Below are 18754 nucleotides of genomic sequence, written 5' to 3'. Positions count from 1 at the left end.
TGAGTCCCACCACCAGTCAGATGAGCAGGAGTTCTGAGGCAGTGAGGATGGGAGCCGCGCAGAGCAAGGGTATCAAAGGTCTCCACTTCTAAAACCTCCCCTGACAATATGGCCACAGCTGGTGGGACCACTGACTGGCAAACTCTGCCACGCTCTCAGATGCAGTGCGCTCTGATTCGGTGATCTGAAGGAAGACCTTCTGTTGTAACTGACACATAACCAGGATGGAAAATAGCCTGAGATTTTAGGAAAATGTAGGGATGTGTTTTACCTCTACAAAGGTGCTGTCCAATACATATAGAATGTGTGTCATATAAATGATTTAAAATTTTCTAGTAACACATTAAAAAAGTAAAACAAACAGAAACAGCTAAATTGATTTGTAGTTTGAATAATATATTTAATTTATTTTATTATATTTAAAAGCCTCTTGATGAAAGTGAAAGTGGAAAGTGAAACAGTTGGCTTAAAGCTCAACATTCAGAAAATGAAGATCATGGCATCCAGTCCCATCACTTCATGGGTTATAGATGGGGAAACAGTGGAAACAGTGTCAGACTTTATTTGTCTGGGCTCCAAAATCACTGCAGATGGTGACTGCAGCCATGAAATTAAAAGACGCTTACTCCTTGGAAGGAAAGTTATGACCAACCTAGATAGCATATTCAAAAGCAGAGACATTACTTTGCCAACAAAAGTCTGTCTAGTCAAGGCTATGGTTTTTCCAGTAGTCATGTATAGATGTGAGAGTTGGACTATGAAGAAAGCTGAGCGCCAAAGAATTGGTGCTTTTGAACTGTGGTGTTGGAGAAGACTCTTGAGAGTCCCTTGGACTGCAAGGAGATCCAACCAGTCCATTCTGAAGGAGATCAGCCCTGGGTGTTCTTTGGCAGGAATGATGCTAAAGCTGAAACTCCAGTACTTTGGCCACCTCATGTGAAGAGTTGACTCATTGGAAAAGACTTTGATGCTGGGAGGGATTGGGGGCAGGAGGAGAAGGGGACAACAGAGGATGAGATGGCTGGATGGTATCACTGACGCGATGGATGTGAGTCTGAGTGAACTCTGGGAGTTGGTGATGGACAGGGAGGCCTGGTGTGCTGTGATTCATGGGGTCGCAAAGAGTCGGACATGACTGAGCGATTGAACTGAACTGAACTGAACTGAATGCTGACTTGTTGTTCAGTCAGTCATGTCCAACTCTTTGGGAACCCATGCACTGCAGCACGCCAGACTTCCCTGTCCAACACCATCTCCCAGAGCTTGCTCATACTCATGTCCATTGAGTCTGTGATGCCATCCAACCATCTCATCCTCTCATCCCCTTCTCCTCCTGCCATCAGTCTTTTCCAGCATAGAGGTCTTTTCTAATGAGTCAGCTCTTCACATCAGGTGGCCAAAGTATTGGAGCTTCAGCTTTAGCATCAGTCCTTCCAATGAATATTCAGGACTGATTTCCTTTTGTACTGACTGACTTGATCTTGCACTCCAAGGAACTCTCAAGTCTTCTCCAACACCACAGCTCAGAATCATCAATTCTTCGGTGCTCAGCCTTCTTTATGTACCAACTCTTACATCCATACATGACTTCTGGAAAAGCCATAGCTTTGACTATATGGATCTTTGTCAGCAAAGTAATGTCTCTGCTTTTTAATACACTGTCCAGGTTTGTCATATCTTTTCTTCCAAGGAGCAAGTGTCTTTTAATTTCATGGCTGCAGTCACAGCCTGCAGTGATTTTGGAGTCCAGGAAAATAAAGTCTGTCACTGTTTCCATTGTTTCCCCATCTATTTGCCATGAAGTGATGGGACCAGATGCCATGATCTTTGTTTTTTGAATGTTGAATTTTAAGCCGGCTTTTTCACTCTCCTCTTTCACTTTCATCAAGAGGCTCTTTCTCTTTGCTTTCTGCCATAAGGGTGGTGTCATCTGCATATCTGAGGTTATTGATATTTCTCCCAGCAATCTTGATTCCAGCCTATGCTTCATCCAGCCCAGCATTTTTCATGATGTATTCTGCAGATAAGTTAAATAAGCAAGGTGACAATATAATCTTGACGTACCCCTTCCTGATTTGGAACCGGTCTGTTGTTCCATGTCTGGTTCCGACTATTGCTTCTTGACCTGCATACAGGTTTTGCAGGAGGTGGATAAGATGGTCTGGTATTCTCATCTCTTTGACTCATTTTGCATTAGTAACTGTATTCTGTGTTTTTGTGTGTGTGTGTGTGGTTTTGTGTATGTCTTTCTCCTCGGTTTCATGGGGGCCAATTCATAATCCCAACCTCCAAGCATTCCTCAGCACATAGTAGGTTCTCAATAAGTGTTTACTGAGCAAAAGAATAAAAGAGCAAAATTTCTGGCAGATTATAAGCATGCTTGTGTTGTTATTACTGTCACACTAGGGAGGTGTAGACCTTTTATAGCTTGTCCTTGCTTTGGCTAGAATTTCTCCCTACCAGGCTTTATAACCCTTATTATAAATTCCATCTGGATAGGAACTTGGCTAAGCTTTTGGCTTTGAGCCTTTAATTGATGCTACATTTATTGGAATGTGAAAAATATGAGTTCTAGTCTTTATGATGCTCTCTTATGCCTATGTAATTTACAGTTTGTTGCCACAGAAGTGCTTTCTGACTCAGTTATCAGTTTTTACAGAAATAAAATTTAAAGGCCTTAAGGATAGACCTACAAAGTAAGGAACAGGGGCTATGGAGTGGCAGCATCTTGAGCAGCCAATTGTCTTGTACTGAAATGTGGTTTTTCAGGTGCTATTAAGAAGAGCCCTCATCCTGCCACAAGTTGAGTCACAGACAGTCCACATCTAGGCGCACAGCACTGCTCTTATAAAGGGACTCTAGGTCATCCTCAGGCATGACACCACCTGTTCACAAACACACTTTCAAATATCGATCCAGTTGGTTAGATTTCATTTCAGATTCTATGGTGTGGAACACAGATTATTGCCTGTAAACTTACTAATGTGTGTTTCGTGAGTTAGATATATAATATACCTGAATTCATCCATTTATTGAATTAACATTTATTGAGTACCTATGGGCTTCCATGGTGGCTCAGCTGGTAAAGGATCTGCCTGCAATGTGGGAGACCTGGGTTCTATCCCTGGGTTGGGAAGATCCCCTGGAGAAGAGAATGACTACCCACTCCAGTATTCTGGCCTGGAGAATTCCGTGGACTCTATAGTCCATGGGGTCACAAAGAGTTGGACACGACTGAGTGACTTTCACTTGCTCAGCTTGTTATATAATCAGTGATGCTGCTAAGTCACTTCAGTCGTGTCCGACTCTGTGCGACCCCGTAGATGGCAGCCCACCAGGCTCCCCCGCCCCAGGGATTCTCCAGCCAAGAACACTGGAGTGGGTTGCCATTTCCTTCTCCAATGCATGAAAGTGAAAAGTGAAAGTGAGGTCGCTCAGTCGTGTCCAACTTGTAGCAACCCCATGGACTGCAGCCTACCAGGCTCCTCTGTCCATGGAATTTTCCAGGCAAGAGTACTGGAGTGGGGTGCCATTGCCTTCTCCGATAATCAGTGCTAGGAACACACATAGGCTACCCTTGAAGACTTCACAATCTACAGACATAACAGATTTCATTAGATTCAATACAATGAGTAAAAGTTGTTATAAAAGGACAGGGCACTTTGAAGGCATAGACAAGAAGATTTTTACTGTGAATATTGAAATGCAGTGAATGGGCGACTCATTCTAGCCGACATGAATTTCCTTCTGAGTGGGCTGATTTTGGAAAATATTGGCAAATTGGTAAAGATGAGCATGAACTAGAGAGTCCTATAGAAAAGTAATATGGTATAATTTGAGGGGGACTCTTTAAACCCCATTTGATGGTTTCATAGTAACTGAGCCTGCATCTTTCCTGGACCAAAGGACTCCAAAGGACAGCTCTACTTGTCCCTCCTATGATCCCCCTCTTTCATAAAAACAATGATGATTAATATGTGCATGTTATACACTGAATTTTTAAGCTTTTTATATAATTTTCTCATGTAATTGTCATCCCAATGCTTTGATATATGCTCTGCCATATCCACTCCAAAGACTAGAAGATTTAGGCTTGGGAAGAGTTTATGATTTACCCAAGATTACATGAGTATTTTGCAGTTATATTGACCAGTACCCTTGGTTTTAAAAAACGTTGTTAGTTTATTGGTCTGCTATCTGGATAGTGCAGGGGTAGACATAGTGCCAGAGGGATTAGAAGCAGAGCTGCTAAAGTCATCAGAGTTCTCTCTAAATTGAACCTGTCCCTTTCTGCAGGTTGGCTTCATTTCCTCCAGCAGGTTCTTCCACGTGGTAGTTTGCTATTCCCCTGGCGATCTGAGGGACTCGATTGAACTGAACTGGCGATTCAGTTGCTTTACATCTCAAGGGCGCAGAGGTCTCCCCAACCGTCTCCAGACACCAAGTTCCAGAGGGAGACTCTGATTGGCTCATTTTGTGTCAGGTGACTCCTCACTGCAGCTTGAGGAAGGGTCACCACCAACAACATGTTTTGAAACATTTACTGGAGGAAAAATAGTGTTGTTGTAGGCATTTAGAATAATTAAAGAGTATATCAGTGGTGGATTCGGAGCTGAAATTCATTATTTCATAACTCCATATACAACATTGCCTCATTTATTTTGGACGTTGAGAACACCATAGTCATTTTTTTTCCCTTTTAGCATTTTAATTTATATTGGAGTGCAGTTGGTAAACAATATTGTGTTAGTTTCAGGTGATTCAATTATACATATACATGTATCTATTCTTTTTCACTTTTTTTTCCTATTTAGGTTGTCACTTAATATTGAGCAGAGTTCGCTGTGCTATCCTGTATGTCCTTGTTGGTTATCCATTTTAAATATAGTGATGTGTACATGTCCATCACAAACTCACTAACTATCCCCCCTTCTCCACCTCCAGTAACTCTAAGTTTGAGAACACCATGGTCATTTTAAGTTGCATATATGGGACTTTTTGTCATTTGCACTTGAATGGGTCACAGGCACCTCAAACTCAAACTGGTTTTGGAACGGACTTGCACTGTGCTGCCACAGTCCTGGCCTAGTGCTCGCCTGGTCTTCCTCCAGTTTCTGTCTCAGTGCCAACTGGCCCAGGGTTACACTACAACTTTCCTGAGCCCTAGGCACTTTTGCTTCCTCCATTAAAAAACAAATGTAAAGATTATATTTTACTGCAGTGGTATAAAGATGGATGGCTTTCCAGGTGGCTCATTGGTAAAGAATCCACCTTTACAAAGTAGGGGATGCGTAATTGATCCCTAGGTTGGGAGGATCCCCTGGAGAAGGGCATGACAACCCACTCCAGCATTCTTGCCTGGAAAATCCCATGGACAGAGGAGCCTGGCAGGCTACAGTCCATGGGGTCTCAGAGAGTCAGACACAGCAACAAGAAAGATGGGTATATTAGTATCATATGGCTAAGTACTTTCTTTGAAATTTTTCATTTTGCTTTTATGATTTAAAAAGTAATTCTGTGGCTCTCTAAAAATGTTCTGGGCCCAAACACTGTGTCTGCTGAGCTTAATGGATATTTGTGATCTGAATTGGCTTGTATCAGTCTGAATGGTGCAAGCCAGAAACTTGGGATTTATCATTAACATTTTCCCTCTTCATCAGCACATCCCAATCACCATATTCCATCAAATTTGCCACTTCAGTTTCTCCCCAAATTAGAAACCACCTGCATTTTTTTTTTTCTCGCTCCATTTCTACTTCCATGGTCTAAACAGTCACACCATCTTTATGAGTCCCTCGCATCCACTGTTTCATTTCTTCACTCTGTGATCATTAGTGCAGTTAGAATGATCTCTTAAAAACAAATCTCTTCTTTAAAACCATTCAAGAGCTTGTTCTTCTTCTTGGGATAATGAAAAAAGTTTCAACCTGTAAGTTCCTGGAGGAGCTAGCTCCCACCTGTGTAATCAAAACGGTTTCATAGGACTTACTCTGGCTCATTCTTTCTATTATGGCCACACTTGGCTTGTTTCAGTTCCTTGAATGCAGCCTTCTCTTTTGCATCTTAGGTCATTCTGGAATGTTCTTTCTTCTCCCTGACTTTTCATATTAATTATTCACCATCCTTTACATCTTGCTGAAAACGTCACTTTGTGGGGAATCTTTCCCTGGATCCTCCTCACACAGCTTGGATCATGTATTATGTTTTCTGGGTAAACTGTGTGTGTTCTTTGAATCCAAAGATCTGTAATTACAGCTTAATGTCTAATTGTGGAAATAATGAGTTAGTGTCTGTTTCACCCACCAGAGGGAATGTTCCAGGCCAAATTTGTTTATCATGGTTTCACCATCAAGCCTGCTATACAATGAATACTCAATATCGGCTGACTTGACTGACTGAATGAAAAATGTATATTGATATGTCCTGAAATACTTCACACTTAAAAATTCACAACAGAGCTTTTTGAGGCTCAATGCCAGGTACTCTGGTAGGCTCTGAAGACATAGGACATTCATAATCACCACCCTCATGGCTTTTTTTTTCTAAACAGGGAGACACATAGTAGTTAGGTCAATAACAAATTAATTAAATTCTCCCTAGTTGTATGTAGTGTTCTGAAAGAGTAGGAAGGATGCCAAGTTAGCCTTGAAAAGCTTCCTCATCCATAATATAGTAGTTTAGTTGCTGAGACAACATGATTCCTGATGTTTGGGACCATAGGTATTTGTGTTCCTCTCCTTTGAATTCACTGTGAGGTGTGCAGAGTGTAGCACAGTTGAGGGCCTCAGGACTTGTTCCATTGCCCACAGCTGAATCACTGAGTTTCTGGCTGTTGATCTGGATACTTAGTTGCACTGAACAAGAGTCCCTGGGAGCTTGAAGATTTTGACCCTTTATCCTGGAATGCTTCCATTTAGTTGATTTGGACACTACCCTGATGCTGACAACTGATCAGATTAGGTGGTTATCAGTGTAGAATGAGGCTCTGGAAAATAGAAATTTAATCCCTAAAGATGAGCAGAATTATTGATGGATATATTAAATGGTCATACCAGGATGAAAAGGCTACAGCTGCTATGGTCTTAATTACTGATATCACAGACCCATCTTCTTTGTTCTGATAAATCAGAAAGTGTCTGTGTGTCTTTTGAAAGTTGGATGTGATTTCATGAGTGTGGACCAGTCCAGAATCCAAGTGGTGAATAAATTACTGCATGAAAAACATTTTTAATACTGGCCTTTTATGTTTCAGTGACCCCCATGCTCCATCTCATATACGGATGTCTTGCATAAAAAGTTCAAATAATAGCTTTATTTTATAGTTGATACAATGGAGACTCAGTGAAATGATGTACTTTATCCAGAGTCTCAAGATGTCTTAATAAAGACACTACTTAGTCTGCAGGTTGACTAGAGATTTGGTGACCTTCTTATTTTATCCTGCTACTTTGCTTTTCCATTATCAATTGATTCAATCAACTCTTGCTCATCTGCACATTGTGGTTTTTATAGAATAAATCCTTAGTCACAAATAATGTGAAACTCACATGCTAGTGTACCTCCTTGTCCTTACTGCTAATTTCTCTGTGCTCAGAAGTCTACAGCCCAGGAAAACAGAATTGGGAAAAGAAATAAATGAAAAACAGCCCCACCCTAACACAGGGGCAGACCTATCACGGCCATAAGATGAAGCAATAAAAGTCATCTGTGAGTAGCCTTAAGACTTTCAAAGGATGTAAAGTGCTACAGTGAACGAGTTTGCTCTTTGGAGTTAGAAAGCATTAGAAATATAATTACTACTTACTTTGTTGGGTGATCCTGGGCAAATTACCACTTTAGAGCCTTAGGTATTTTCCCACTATTAATTTGAGATAATACAACCAATAGAACCAATTAGCAGAGCTGTTGTGCGCAAGTCCCTTTCTCTCCATCTTATTGGAAGGGAGAGGAGGATGGTAGCATCATCTCTTCATTCATCTCACCCTTACTCCTCTTGCGAGAGGGTAGCTTTTTCTAGAATGATTGCTTAACTTGAAAGATATTTATTGGGCCAGGGATGAATCACTGGGTATTAAGCTACCCTAGTTAATGCTTCAGCATCTACTGCACAGTGTCAGAATCATGCAGCCTGCTGGAGGGCGGCACCATCCACAAGGTAGATGCAGGATTCAGAAAAGCAGGATCTGCTTAGACTCAGAGTCCAAGTCCCAGGCTCCAACCCAGATCCAGTAATGCATCCTGCATTGCAGTGTTCATCATCAGCCCAGCTTTTAATGACATAGTGCTTTTCTCTTCTTTCCCCATCTAAAAACTAGGGATCCACCTATCTTGAATATGGTGATGGGATAAATTTTGTTAAAACCAGATAAGGGACTTAGAGGAATTTCTGACGTAGGGTTAGTGTAATAAATGTATGTAGACTGAATGAACTACCTTGTGAAATTGGATTATTATTATCCCCACTTTGAAGATGGGAACACTGGAGGTCAGAGAGTTTCTGCCACAGGCAGACAATATTAGAGCCAAAACTTGAACCAAGGCCAGCAGACTATCCATTCCATTAGCAAATGTTATGTATTTATTAATGGGGAGAATATAGAGAAATGCTCCTAAACATTTTCTTCCCCAGTTCTCTATCACACAACTGAGAAGAGAGAGGGGAAGAAAGAGGGGGTTGAACTATTACTAACATGATATGGCATCTGCAGATTCATTTCTACATTTGGGTTAAATCAATTGTCAAAGGATACTAAGAATTGAATGGGGTTCAGGGAGAATTGAGTCTGAGTGACTGGTAATGTTGATCTCTGACATAGAAAGTTGCTGACTAGTTTCCCCAAACTCAAGTTATATCAGTAAAGCAGGAGGCATGCTCTTATCTGAAAGTGAGGAGGAAGTGAGTTTGGGAGCTTAAGAATTATGAGAGAAGCCACCAAGTCCCTGTGGAGAGAAATCAAATATTGCCTGGAGTCCTGCAGAAAAGCCATACCATCATTCATGAGGCAGACTCCATGAAAGGTAAAGGATATAAATAGGAGAGGGAAGGAGGGGGACAGAGGGAGAGAGCAGTGGGGGAGAGGGGGAGACAGAGAGATTATGCCAAATAAATAGTAAAATTTCCATATGAAAACATTTACATTTCACCAAAATACACCCCATAAAAGGCAGTCAGCATTTAGAGTGTAGAATCCTCTTTTTTGACTTTGTGTTCAGGGATAGTCAACAGTTGACCATGAGCTCCGAAATTTCCAGGACACACTGAAGCCTTCAAATCTGCATTTTAGTCCCCACTCCCTGTCCTGAGAGATTACCCACTTTCCATGGCTCTTGGCTGATGCTGTGATCATTTAGTCCAGCCAAAGCAGAACTGTACTTGACATTTTTCTAAGAGCCAATTTCTGCACAACTGCTTAATCCAGGTTCATAATTTAAAAGTATAACATGGGCCATGCTGAGAGAGAACTTTTAATTTAGGCAATGGTGCTTGATTCACAGAGATCATGTGCTTGCTTCCTGGCATCAATGAGCTATGACTTTTGACCTGCAGATAAACCTAGTTCCTTCATTCCACTCTATGTCTGTAGAAGCAGACATATTTCAGTGTGTTGATAGTGGAAAAGAGATGCGACCAGAACCATGGCACTCTCCTCAGGATTTACAGGTGCCAAACTCATATGCGCTCTTGTTTAAAAACAGTGAGGGAATCAATGCACAGGGTGCTAACCAGGATCTATGCATTTATCCCCCCAGATGGAAAGGTAGTTCAAAGTGAGTTCCAAGTTGCACCCTGTGGGTTTTACAGCAGTCTGCTGGTGTCACTCGTCACCGTCTCCCCTTCTCTGTGCTTGCGTGGTATCATTACACAACAGTTTGCAACACCTGCCAAACACACAAGAACGCTGCTAAAATACAAAGTTAAATACTGAGTGCTGCTTTGCGGGGGATTCGTATGAGTGTTGTCAACAGGACAGGAAGAGCGGAGTGGGGCTCTGGGTGAGGACTGTCCCTGAGAGATTGGGAACGGCGATATCACCTAGAATTATGAATTGTACTATAGGTCTGTCTCACTTTTAACTTCCATAAGACCTGAGAGGAGCTCTGAGAGCCCTATCCATGCAACATTATGTTCACTACAACATAAGTTTAGAAGAAGCATTGTTTTTACATTAGAGAAGTAATGTTGACCCCCCCACTTCCCTTGGGTTCTATTGTAGGATAACTAACTGCCCAGAACTTTAGAGTGTTTTGATTTGTTAATAATCTTAGCCATGTGATGGCATTGGTCAATCCATCTGCCACTTCTGTTTACCTCTTCTCCAATTGAGTAATGGATGGTTCAGGAATAGATCTTCAACAGTTTATAAAATTGACAGTTTGCTGATGAAAATATCTTCCAACTGTGACAAGACACATGGAAAATAACTTAGTCTCTCTAGTGATCTGCTGGCTCTTTATTCCTTTAATATCACTAGACATGGGTAGGCTTAGTGAATCGGGAAATTTTCAGTCAAGAATGTTTAGAATGTGGTATAATTTGCTTAATGGAATAACCAGGATGAATTGAAATTAAGAAAATCATATTTTCCTATTTGTTTCATGTGTTGAAGAGTTGTTTTTTTTTTGAGCATGCGAATTTCCCAATTTGGTTACACTAAGAAACTAAAGAATGCATTCAGTTTTCTTGAAAAGAAGACTCATAGACATAACTGTTTCATTCTTCCTTCTAATATCCATAGTGGACAACTGTCAGGAGAAGAGGTTGAGAATGAACTTGGCTTAGAATAAAGAAGTTTATTTCTTCTTCTTTCTTTTATTCCCACAATTATTTCTCCCTCCTTACCTAAGGCATGTGAGAATTCTTATCTCTGAAACCTTCAATTTCCTTGGGATTTTACTTTCAGACTTTTACAAAACAATGTCTGGATCTGGTTCAGGCTAAGAGTGCCAACCTTTTTCCACGAAATCTACTTTTTGCATTGCCATGCTCTTTGCATTGCTAAGGATTGATATTTTTCAATCCTCAAAATAGGTAATTGCCTTATCTTTGTTTATTTTTAAAAATTCTCATTGCTTGATGGGCTGAAGAAGAAGAGGTCCTTCTCACCTGGGGCCAGAAGTCTTTGTTGGAAAAAAATGACAGAAGGTTTTTCAACCTGGACTGCTGCTGTGATAGGAGTTAGAACAGGCTGTAGACAGGAAGGAGGATGGGGTTGGAAGAGTCTCGTCAAGCCTGTGACTCAAGCTGGTTTATACACTGAAGGCACAACAAGCTGAGATGGGGCTGAGCAAGGAGACTGGGATTTCAAGGTTCCCAAGGAAGATGTAAAGCAAGGGAAGGCAAAAGGGTTCACCCTGAACAGAAGGAGAGACAAAGGGAGGCTTCTGGAAAAAGCAAGGGATGGTTGCCAGTACACACGAACGTGTAAGTCGTAGGGCAGGGAAAATGTGGATGTCCAGCCTGAGGTGTCCACTGAAAAGCAGAAAGGAATTAGAGCAGAGCAAGAGACTTGAGAGATGAAATACTTTTGTGCCCGTATTGCCTGAAGCTGCTCATTTTTCAATGGTCAGGTGAGAAAGCAGAACAGGAAAATGTATTAAAAAAAATTGTGTTGTGATGCATTCTCATATGGGGCTTACCAGATTGTTTCAGACACTGCTTGAAATGTCACACAGATAGTGACACCCGTAGGAGGTAGGGACGGTGATTAACCCCACTTTATAAATGAAGGAGCTGAGATACAAAGAAGTTAAGTAATTGGCTCAAAGTCACAGGGCAGGTGCATGAGCCAGGAGTCCAACCTGAGTAGATATAGGTTCCACAATAGATGGTCTTACCTATTACGTTGTGTCTCAAAGAAGAAAAAGCAGTGGCCCAATATGTTATTTGCAGTTTTATCAGGACAAGATTTCAAAGTTAGGCTTTTATGTGAGTTGCATCCTGAAACTTTTTCCTCCTATTCTATATACAAATAAACTCCTTTTTAGTTTGAGCCACATGGAACAAAAAAATAAAGTCTTTTATATATATAATAAATATGACAGATAAATTCATATTTAAATTTATATTTCTATTTCATAAATATAATGAAAATATATAGTGACAGATAAATCATTATCTGTCAGAAACTCCCAAAATTGTCATTCAAAACACTTAATGTTGAACATGTTTCCTGGATGATGTCTTAATCTGCTGCTGCGTTTTATAAATGCATTCATCTTTATTTCTCAAAAGCCATAAATCGGCTAAATTTATGTCACTTGCATCCACATGTTCTCTCATATTTTCCCCCAGAAACATTACCATCTTGAAGGGCCCTCCATTTGGGGAGGGTTTTGATGAGCTGTGAGAGCTAGAAACCTGCAAAGATCAATTTCTTTTGTTAAAAGGAAAATAATACCTGGCCAACTCCTTTCCTCCCTGAAACAAAAATCCCAGACACTGGAAAAACTTGTGGTTATGAGTGTTTGTTGCGTGTGCATGCTCAGTTGCTCAGTCATGCCCAACTCTTTGCAGCCCTATGGCCTGTAGCCCACCAGGCTCCTATGTCCATGGAATTTTCCAGACAAGAATACTGGAGTAGGTTGCCATTTCCTACTCCAGTGTATCTTCCTGAACCAGGGATCAAACACACGTCTCCTGTATTGGCAGGTGGGTTCTTTACCACTAGCGTCCATGAGTATTTCTTGGAGAAGTTTTAAAGCTTTTGTATCTTTTCCTCAAGTTCATTCCTAATCCAGTCTGGTTTATGGCAGGTTCATTCTGAAATCGCTGCAGACAATGACTGTGTTGTGAAATTTTAAGGTGCTTGCTCCCTGGAAGGAAAGCTATGACAAACCTCGACAGTGTCTTAGAAAGCAGAGACATCACAGAGCCAACAAAAGTCCCTACAGTCAAAGCTATGGTTTTTCCAGTAGTCATGTATGGATGTGAGAGCTGGACCATAAGGAAGGCTGAGCGCCAAAGAATTGATACTTTAGAACTGTGGTGTTGGAGAAGGCTCTTGAGAGTCCTTTGGACAGCAAAGCAATCGAGCTAGTTAGTCCTAAAGGAAATCAACCCTGAATATTTATTGGAAGGACATGCTGAAGCTTAAGCTCCAATACTTTGGCCACCTGATGCAAAGAGCTGACTCACTGGAAATACTCTGATGCTGGGAAAGATTGAGGGCAGCAGGAGAAGAGGGCAACTTAGGTTGAGATGGTTGGATGGCATTACTGACTCAATGGATGTGAGTTTGAGCAAACTCTGGGAGATAGCAAAGTACAGTGAAGCCCAAGGAAGCCTGACTCTCTTGCAAAGAGCTGGACATGACTGGGCTACTGAATAACAACAGTTTGAAATACTGGCCACTGCTAGCCTAAGGGCTAGTATCACACTGCCTGCAGTGATATCAGCTCCACTCTTTGGGAAACCATGAAAGGGAGAACAGGACTGATTGGCATTTGGGAAAATAATTTCCTCCAGTATAATGGCATCTGTTAATTAAAACGGCTTAAACTGTCACTCTGGGCTTTGACAGAAAGGTCCCAGTTGCCAAGGGGAGTGAAATGCTGCCACGGAATTGACTGATGTGTTCAGGCACATTTGACAGGGACAATCTTCTGAAAGGATCATGGTTAAAAAAAAAGATTTTGGTTTTATGTACAAGTTCTATGATTAGAAAGAGCCAAATTACTTTTATCCCTTTGCTTCTCATCTGCCAGAGCAGCTTGTATAAATATTCTGGAGAGTCATGCATGTTATAAGAGATGACAAAGATTTTGGCATCACTGTGATATTTCAGTTGAGACCATTCAGTTGCTGTTAACCTGCTGATAAAAAGTGGGGACTGAGAATCAGATACCCCTGGGCTCAAACTCTGGTTCAGACACTTACTAAATGTATGACTTAGGTACAAAATTTCCAAGAGTAACTTTTTATGAACTGCTGAAAATTGGGGGCATAAGGAAACGGCAACCCACTCCAGTGTTTTTTTTTCCTAGAGAATCCCATGGACAGAGGAGCCTGGTGGGCTACAGTCTGTGGGGTCACAAAGACTTGGACACGACTGAGTGACTTCACTATACACTATAATATTATATATCTCATATATATATGGGAGAAGGCGATGGCACCCCACTCCAGTACTCTTGCCTGGAAAATCCCATGGACGGAAGAGCCTGGTAGGCTGCAGTCCATGGGGTCGCTAAGAGTCAGACACGACTGAGCGACTTCACTTTCACTTTCCACTTTTATGCATTGGAGAAGGAAATGGCAACCCACTCCAGTGTTCTTGCCTGGAGAATCCCATGGACGGAGAAGCCTGGTAGGCTGCAGTCCATGGGGTTGCACAGAGTCAGACACGACTGAAGCGACGCAGCAACATATATGTGTGTGTGTGTGTGTGTGTGTGTGTGTGTGTGTGTATATATATATATATAGGCTCCCCATGTGTTACTACTAATAAAGAACCCACCTGTCAATGCAGGAGACATAAGAGACATGGGTTCAAACCCTGGGTCAGGAAGATCCCCTGGAGGAGGGCTCGGCAACCTACTCTAGTACTGTTGCCTGGAGAATCCCATGGACAGAGGAGCCTGGTGGACTATGGTTCATAGATAGGGTCACAAAGAGTTGGACACGACTGAAGCAGTTTAGCATATATTTATGCTTGTTATATAATAGATATTTGAAAACTGTTATTCTATTTACCCTTCCTTATCTTTTAGAATAGGCTACATTTTGGAGAAAGCAAAAAGCATCCATTTTTTCCCCCCGTTTTTAAATTGGAATATAGTTGCTTTACAATATTGTGTTAGTTTCTGCTGTACATGAACCAGCTGTACGTGTGTGCTGAGTTCCTTCAGTTGTGTCCGACTCTGTGCAGCCCTGTGAACTGTAGCCTACCAGGCTCTTCTGTCTGTGGGATTCTCCAGGCAAGAATACTGGAGTGGGTTGCTCTGTGCCCTGCTCCAGGGAATCTTCCCGACCCAGGGATCGAACCCTGTATTTCTTCCCTCTTAGGCCTCTCTCCCACTCTCACCTCCATCCCAATCATCCCACCCCTCTGGGTCATCACAGAGCACTGAGCTGATTCCCTGTGCTCTCAGCAGCTTCCGGCTAGCTATCTACTTTACACAACGTGTTACTCTCTCAATCTGTCCCACCCTCTCCTTCCCTCCCTGCGCCCACAAGTCCTTTCCCTATGTCAGCATCTCTACTCTTGCCCTGAAAATAGGTTCATATGTACCGTTTGTCTAGATTCCACGTATGTACGTTCTTTTTTCTCTTTATGACTTACTTCACTAAGTATGACAGTCTCTAGGTCCGTCCACATGGCTACAAATGACCCAATTTCATTCCTTTTAGCTGATGGAGAAAGCAAAAAACATTCAAAATTAAGACTTATAAATTAGGACATATTTCTTTTTATTTTAAAAACAAATAGGAGTCACATAGGAGTAGTTTGTATAGTTTGATACAGCCATGTGATAGAATATTTTGCAAACTAGTCTTTAAGAAAACACGTAATGAATAATTCATGCCATAAACATGTTCATGTGAGAATTTGTGAAAATTTTAGCACATTAAATTGTATATAAAATATGATCATGTTTTTTTTATTTTTAAAGGAACATCAAGTGATTTTTAATACTTTTTAATTCCTGCTGATAGGCTTTTATGAAATTTTAATTTTCTTATATCTTCTATGCTTTAATACAAAATATATAGTTTAAAAAAGAGAGAAAATGTAAAAATGAGTCCAAAAATTAGAAATGAAACCAAATGTGAATGAAATGGTTTTCCTGGATGGCTTAGAAAATATCTCTGGGAATGCCTTTGAGAAAGAGTTAATCTAAAGTGATTTAAGCAGTGACAGTGCTATATTAACGAGGTTGCTGCTGCTGCTGCTGCTAAGTCGCTTCAGTCGTGTCCGACTCTGTGCGACCCCATAGACGGCAGCCCACCAGGCTCCCCCGTCCCTGGGATTCTCCAGGCAAGAACCCTGGAGTGGGTTGCCATTTCCTTCTCCAGTGCATGAAAGTGAAAGTGAAGTCTCTCAGTAGTGTCCAACTCCTAGCGACCCCATAGACTGCCGCCTACCAGGCTCCTCCGTCCATGGGTTTTTCCAGGCAAGAGTACTGGAGTGGGCTGCCATTGCCTTCTCCGATTAACAAGGTTAACTATTTTGAAAGAGTCAAAATCATTTACACACAGGAGTTCTTAAGCTTTGATATAAAGATCCACCTTGTTATTTTATAATGGCCTTTTACAAAACTCCCAGCAATGTACAAGGAGGGGGAGTTTTGAGTTCTGGGGGAAAGGACACATATAACTTGGAAACTTCTGTGCTAGGTAATTCACTTTCTTTTCTGTTTTGTCCTTTCTGTCTTTGAGAAGAATCTTCTGTTATTTAATTTTTAAAGGGGAGGAAACTTTTATTCAGCAGTTTACCTAAAGTCAGCAGTTAGTGTGGGAAACAGTCGGCATGGAAAGATTTAACTTTAACCCTGTCTAGACTGTTACCACAGAATTGACAGTAGGTGCTTCAGCTATGCTGGCCAATGTGCTTGTTACTGACCTGCTGCTGCTGCTAAGTCGCTTCAGTTGTGTCTGACTCTGTGCAATCCCATAGATGGCAGCCCACCAGGCTCCCCCATCCCTGGGATTCTCCAGGCAAGAACACTGGAGTGGGTTGCCATTTCCTTCTCCAATGCATGAAAGTGGAAAGTGAAAGTGAAGTCGCTCAGTTGTGTCTGACTCTTAGCGACCCCAGGGACTGCAGCCTACCAGGCTTCTCCATCCATGGGATTTTCCAGGCAAGAGTACTGGAGTAGGGTGCCATTGCCTTCTCTGATTACTGACCATATGTGCCTATTAACATTTAAATTCGTTCAAAATACATAAGATTTAAAACTAGGTTCAGGCTCACTAGCCACATTTCAAGTGCTCTACAGCCACACATGGGTCAAAATGTCAAGCATTGGACATATGTGTCCTCTCTGAAGGTTCCACTGGTCAACACTGCAAGTCGGGAAGTTCACAGATGGAAGAAATGACTGATGGTTGACAAGCATGGTCATAGAAAGCTCAGCTAGGGTAAAGGTCAACAAACTTTATTTTTAGTATTTTTGCCTGTCCTTTCAGACTCCTTCTCCAATCCTTGTTCCTCACCGATTACCCCAAGTCTTGCTATCTCTTGCCTATTTTCCATAATGACAGGCCTGAGGACTGTTATCCACTACTGTCAATGTCCTTTCCCAGGGAACACAGGTTATTACTCAGGTCTTGCCACTGTTAAAATGGACTGAAGATCATCTTCAGATTTATAATAATAAAAACAAGGCAGTGGATATAATTTCTCAATTAAAAAAAATTCATCCATAACTGTCTTTAAACATTTGACTTTCTGGTGGACTACTTTCCAACCCCCGTCACCCTGGCCCAGGTCATCTCAGAGCACTGAGCTGAGCTCCATGTGCTATACAGCACTTTCCCTCTAGCTATCTGTTTTAAAGTGTCAGTGCTACTCTGTCCCATGACCCTTCTCTCCCCATGTCCACATGTCCATTCTCAGCATCTGCATTCTACTCCTTCCCTGCAAAGAGATTCATCTGTACCATTTTTCTAGATTCTGCATATATGCATTCTCTGACTTACTTCACTCTGTATGACAGACTCAAGGTACATCCATGTGTCTACAAGTAACCCAATTTTGTTCCTTTTTGTGGCTGAGCAATATTCCATCTGCTGAATGTTTCTAGCTCTTGCCCGAAGTCTTCTGTGGTTCCTGGTTTTACCCCAGTCCTCGGGCTCCTCCATTTGCTCCTTCAACCTCGAGGGCACAAAGCCTTTCTGCTTTTGCTGAGTTCTCTGTCTGGTTCCCAGAGATTCATCCCTGTGCTACATTCTGTCTGATTTAAAATATATAGAGTGGTTTTGCTGTTTTGATTTGATGTGACTGGTATACTTCATGACCTGTGCCCTGCTCACCTCTCTAGTCTTATAAGCCATCTTTTCCCCATCAGTTCCTGAGTTCCTGTCATACGATGCTTTGTTCGTGAAGGCATCTCTCATCCCCTCTTCTGGATAATTCCAACTTATCCTCAGTAGTTAAATCTTGTCTATCAAACAACCATCCTGACTCTCCTAGTCTACTCTGGGTATCCTGCTCTTTCTCCCATTGCAGCCTAGCCTACCACTTACCACATTTTCACATAGCTCTGAGTTATCCTCCTCCTCATGAAGAAAGGAAGATCTGTGAGGGTCTGGACTATGACTTCCCTTTTTTATTCCTGTCCCTATCACTTCCAACACAATGCCTGATGCATGCTGCTGCTGCTAAGTCACTTCAGTCGTGTCCGACTCTGTGCAACCCCATAGATGGCAGCCCACCAGGCTCCCCCATCCCTGGGATTCTCCAGACAAGAACATTGGAGTGGGTTGCCATTTCCTTCTCCAATGCATGAAGGGTGGTCAAAATATTTTTGAGTGAATAAATAAATGACACACAGTGAGTGAATTTTAAAGGAAGACAAAATGTGTTGGTAGCTGACCTTGTGTTATAAATACACAGCCAAATTTTAAGTTCTGAAAATAATTCTTTTTTTCTATGGTGGATTTGGGGCCAGTTCATGAAGCTACAAAGAGTAGGTGCTCTGGCACACACCGATGCCTTAGGGTCACTGCCACCATGCTTTTCTTTCCCCATATTGTCTTGCTGCCTTGTTTCACTGAACCTTGCTTTGGTGCCCATTTCTAATGGGCTCACAT

The sequence above is a fragment of the Bos mutus genome, chromosome 28 (genome assembly GCF_027580195.1).
Source record: "Bos mutus isolate GX-2022 chromosome 28, NWIPB_WYAK_1.1, whole genome shotgun sequence".
Classification (NCBI taxonomy): Eukaryota; Metazoa; Chordata; class Mammalia; order Artiodactyla; family Bovidae; genus Bos; species Bos mutus.
This window is presented reverse-complemented; position numbering follows the sequence as displayed.